This window comes from Sinocyclocheilus anshuiensis, unplaced genomic scaffold (assembly GCF_001515605.1).
Source record: "Sinocyclocheilus anshuiensis isolate Anshui unplaced genomic scaffold, SAMN03320099.WGS_v1.1 scaffold1853, whole genome shotgun sequence".
NCBI classification, from domain to species: domain Eukaryota; kingdom Metazoa; phylum Chordata; class Actinopteri; order Cypriniformes; family Cyprinidae; genus Sinocyclocheilus; species Sinocyclocheilus anshuiensis.
This window is the reverse complement of record NW_015536563.1, coordinates 81,886-87,486: the sequence shown is the minus strand read 5'-3', so window position 1 is coordinate 87,486 and position 5,601 is coordinate 81,886. Positions and strand designations below refer to the sequence as shown.

Below are 5,601 nucleotides of genomic sequence, written 5' to 3'. Positions count from 1 at the left end.
AGAAAGAGGGAGAGAGAAAGAGGGAGAGAGAAAGAGGGAGAGAGGGCAGAGCCCCAAGAAGAGCTCCAGCAAAGAAAAGAGACCGAACTACAGTTACACTCCTCTTTTATCCCTTCCTTGACCATGTGACTAAAAACCAACTGTGAGACATTCAAACTGACCAATCAGCAGATTATAGCTTCACACACTGGGCAAAAGGTGTGACAATTAGCAGACCCCCAGTGTATACACATGTTGGCCTGCAGGCCTTGATCACTATCAGCACCTCTGTGTCTTCGGGAATGACAAATGGCCCTTTTGTTACTCAAGATAGGTTTGGGACAGTAAAGCAGAAGTCTTTGATTATTTTTGACCCTACAAGTTCCACAACAATCTTCAGCTGTAATAAAAGTCTTCTCACACTCAAAGCACATATGGTCTCTCACACCAGTGTGTATCTTCTGATGAACTTTTAAACTCTGCAGCAGTGAAAAACTCTTTCCACATAAAGAACATGAATGTGTTTCTCCTTTGAATGAACTTTAGGTGATTCTTCAGGCCTGTTTACAGAAAAGTGTACGTCACGCATCCTTTCATTATAATAATATAACATTGTCTCCTCCTCAAATGAGTATTTAACATCTTCAGTATTACAGAAATGTATCATGTGTTGGGCTGATGTTTTTAATTTACGGCAAGAAACCTTGCAGAAGGCGGAAATTCAAAAACTGTCCCAATCACCCTTAATTCACCCTATCATTACACCCTTTAAAAAAAAATATCTAAAAACAGATTTGTTCACCAGGCCTTTCTTTGATTTTTTATTGTTGTATTTTTGTTTGATACGCTGGCTATTGTACTTTGTTTTACTTTATCTCTTTTATGTTTGTATCTTGTTCTTTTCTATGAATGCACACATGCATCTCTCTGTAAACACTGTTTTAAAAGGTTCTATATAAATAAAGATTTAACCAATCAGACTTCCACGACTGACCGATGAAAATACTACGTGAAATCTAATTGGCTGATTGGGAACTGAATTTTTTTGACAATCAAAGATGGATCTTTAATTTCTTTCCAGTTTAATAATATTTAGCAATGTTAATCAAATGTATATTAGAAATGGCTAGAAAGTGGGTGCTTGGATGATTTGTACATATAAACTCTGTCCAACTGGTTTGTCAAACCCCTGAGCGATTTATATAAAAAAAAAAAACATATTATAGCCTATAGCTCTGAAGACTTTTAACTGTACAGTTATATTATGATCTAAGAAAGATAATTGATGTGAAGAGAACAGGGTTTAAATGTACACTATGTGGAGACAATATTGATGGAGCAAGTTGATGTAGGTAAGTGAAAATATGCACAGAAAATAGTATTAATGGAGATAAACTGAAGCCTGTGTCTCACAGAGCAAACGTGGGAATGTTTATGGGATATTTCATGCAAACAACCCTGATCATAGAAAGTCTCATCTATAATATTTATTGGTTTATGTTTTTTTCCTACTACAAACACGAAATCTGATGAACTGCTTTATAACCTAATGGTTCTTCAGTCTCATTGATGAAGGATGAAGAATAAACACCAACCTGTTTGTTCTTCAGTGTGTTTCATTCTGCAGGGTTCTGGATCGCTCATGTTCTCTCTGTCCTTCAATAAACTCTGTCTCTGCAGATTTATCTTCTTCCTGATGCTTTGATGCTTGTACTTGTAGGATGAAATAAAAAAAATAAATGATATTATTTATATTTTCTCTCATTAATATACAGGCACAGAAATATAGGGAAAAAAAGAAAAGAAAAAAGAAACAATTAAAAGACACCAAACATAAAAAATGTAAGAATTTAAAAAGTGAAAGAAGCAATGAATTGAGTTTAACTTAATTTGTTTTTATATGTTCTGGTTTTGTGTTTTATATGAAACACAGTTCATCACAGATTAATGAATAAATGCTGTTGTGATAGCTGCAAATGTCACAATAGCTGATCGTGTCGTTTGCTGAAGTCTGTTGATGTAACGGAATCAAAAAGAGAATATAGATTATAATAATTTATACTGTTGAATTCCATGAAATGAGACCTTAAACTAAATGAAATGGTGTTTGAGTGGTTAAAATATTGCAGACGTTTAGTATTTTGTCCCTGCGCGCACACCGTAGTTCGTCAGAAAACGAGCGGAGCTACAGGGTAAGCTCGTCTTTTTGCTCCCTCTTGTATATTGTTCATTAAAATGTAATGAAAGTAATCAGTATAATTTCTATGATTATAACTGTTTGGTAATGAGTATATTAAGGTAAAAATATACCGTGTGTTAGATGTAGTGATGGGAGAAACGAAGCTTTTCGAAGCATTGAACCAATTGCTTCGAGAAATTATTCAATGTTTCGAAGCAGTTGAAACAGCACATGCTGGCGACACCTGCTGGTGAAAACGTTGTAAAAGCATCAAGAACTCACACCAAACTTACAAAACAAATGGAAATTTTTTTTTAATACAATTAATACAATTTTTTGGTTAAATAAATAATAAACACTTAAATACTATTAAATATTAGTGCTTGTGTTATGTGTTTTATGTAAGTATAATCAAACCCTTAACACACAATAAACTAAATTAATTATTTCATGAATTAATTGATTTATGTAATTATTTAATTGAAGTGTTTTCATTAGAGCTGTCTATAAAAACCAGCAGGCAAGAGTAGTGTTATCAGTCGTGAGAAGCAGGTGGATTTAATTCTATCGCATTAGCGAGATCTGGTGCTCAGACTCGGTTTCTCCAGCCTATCTAACGTAACATCGCGGAGCACAGGATGCTTTGAAAAAGTTTTTAATCTGTGCCAACTCGTGTCATGCGTAGTCCGGTCAATGGATTCACAAATTGATCAATACTATAAAATATACAAGTCTGTGATTATAATTAATAATTGACGTGAGTAGTAGCAAAAATATTTTGGGTGAGCTGTTCGGGGTCTCTGAGACCCCAGCTATAGAACATGATAAAATGCAATAGAGGTGTGACGTGCATTCAGTTTCTGTCTGGTGTTGAGGTTATTCTAAACTATTCTACTGAATCCCAAATAAGTGTACACACACACACAACAAAGTCAATGTAAAGTCAAACACAAGAGTCATGCGAAGCGACGATTTTTTTCAAACCAGCTGATACTGCAGGATGTTCAAAGCTTCAAACGTCATCAATCACATGATGTTGTCATTTCGATACAAGCATCGGCACAGTGTGTGATACATAGTGCTTTGAAAACTGCCTCGGTATCAATCGTCCCATCACTAATCTTTTCTTTAACCCACAACATCTGGCCCAGAATTCTTTATTTTTTATAGTAAAATTACGTGGGATTTCATGTCACACGATTAACTGGGCAACCTGAAGTGGTTTATGGGTTCACTTTGAGATCAACACCCCCTAGTGGTGAACCATCGGAATTTCGAAACGTTTCGATATTGTGTGTGTTTCGAGAGTGTGACGTAACGAAGCTTCGTTTGCTAAAATCACGTGACCTGGCAGAAACTGGAACAACATCGCAGGAGAATAATCCAGAAGATGGCGGTAATGCAGCGCTCTTGGATGCATCCGCCGTTAAACCTCAAAGAAGAAGAAGAAGAAGAAGTAGTTCGTCAGAAAACGAGCGGAGCTACAGGGTAAGCGCGTCTTTTTGCTCCCTCTTGTATATTGGTTATTAAAATGTAATGGACGTAATTAATATCATTTCTACAATTATAGCAATGATTGCTGTAGTGCTTTGTTAATGGAAACGGTGTTAATGTTCTTCCGCGAGATGCTTTATTTCATCAACCGCTAAAACACCAACATAACCATTTTCTTATTTAAATTCATGGGCGATTTTTTTTTTTCATGTTCTTCCAGTGTTTGTTTTTCTTTGACATTTATGTTTGTAAAATAAAAAATAACAGTCACAGATACTTATATTTAAAGTGAGATGATCTGATGATAAACTTAAATGGCTTGTTTAATGAGTGTTTATAGTCTGAGACTCATCAATATTATCAGCTGCTGAAAATTCTCTTTATTTCATGATAATAGCCCCTGTTTTCACCTCATTCATTATGCAGATCTCATGTAAATTACCAGTTAAAGTTTAATTCATTCTTATCAGAGACTTAAACTATGCAGTCACTATTGTGATATCTACAAGATACAGATGTCCTAACAGCATTTATTTTATTAGTGTGTGTTAAACTGTTTAATGTAAACCAAAACAAAGATAAAAACTAATGAACAAAACTTTAAACTCAAATGCTGAAAATCCTCTTTATTTCATGATAATAGCCCCTGTTTTCACCTCATTCATTATGCAGATCTCCTGTAAATTGCCAGTTAAAGTTCATTTCATTCTTAGCAGAGACTTAAAGTATGTAGTCACTATTGTGATATATACAAGATACAGATGTCCTAACAGCCTTTATTTCATTAGGCTGTGATAAACTGTTTAATGAAAGCCAAAACAAAGGTAAAAACTGATGAACAAAACGTTAAACTCAAATGGAAGGAATTATGGAAACACTGATTTTTGTTGGTTATATAACTGTACTTCTGTTTATTCTTTTAATTTTATTATTAAAATTTGAATGTTTGCAAATATTAAATGTAAAAATCTAACAGACAAACAGAAATGCATGTGAGAATTTGTATTCAGATATTTTACTGTAAATAGCAGGTAAATGTAAATACTCATGTGAATTATGTGAAAATCAAACTCAAACTTTGGCAGATCTGCTCCTCCTTCAGTGAAGCTCCTCCCACAACAAGCACACCTTCAGCGAAGCTCCTCCCACAACAATCACACCTTCAGCGAAGCTCCTCCCACAAAAAGAACACCTTCAGTGAAGCTCCTCCCACAACAATCACACCTTCAGTGAAGCTCCTCCCACAACAAGAACACCTTCAGTGAAGCTCCTCCCACTGCGGTTCATCAATAAATGCTGGAATATTCCCATCAGTCTACAAGTGAAGACGAGCATCAAAGCATCAGGAAGAAGTGAAATCTGCAGAGACAGAGTTTATTGAAGGACAGAGAGAACATGAGAGATCCAGAACCCTGCAGAATGAAACACACTGAAGAACAAACAGGTTGGTGTTTATTCTTGATCCTTCAGTAATGAGTTTGAAGAACATAAGTTATCAGCAGTTCATCAGATTTGGTGTTTATAAAAATACATTAAGAGTTGTAAAAAATGAAGGGGAAAAATTAAACCAATAAATAATATAGGTGAGACTTTCTATCTCCAAGGTACAAAATAGGGACTGAAACTCAAATGTTCTAATGATGTCACTTCCTGGGTGTTGCCATTAAAAAAATGCTTTAAAAAGGAAGAAATGGAATGGAAATTGTGTTAAGTGAAAAGTATTGGCCAGTTAATTAATTTAAAATGGTTATTAATTACATATTTTTTTTAGTATAGTATATTAATGTTAATATTATGACAATAATATAATATTGTAATTGTGGATTTGATTAAGCCACAACAAGGACACCTTCAGTGAAGCTCCTCCCACAACAATCACACCTTCAGTGAAGCTCCTCCCACAACAAGAACACCTTCAGTGAAGCTCCTCCCACAACAAGGACACCTTC

The 5,601-nt window shown here is 34.9% G+C and overlaps 1 long non-coding RNA gene across 1 annotated transcript; it reads left to right on the top strand.

Moving 5' to 3' along the window:
- Positions 1-3,562: 3,562 nt before the first annotated feature.
- On the top strand, positions 3,563-4,899 carry LOC107701992 (uncharacterized). The gene is made up of 2 exons (XR_001635719.1): positions 3,563-3,646; positions 4,738-4,899. It is a non-coding gene; the product is annotated as an uncharacterized LOC107701992 (long non-coding RNA).
- The last annotated feature ends 702 nt before the right edge of the window (positions 4,900-5,601 follow it).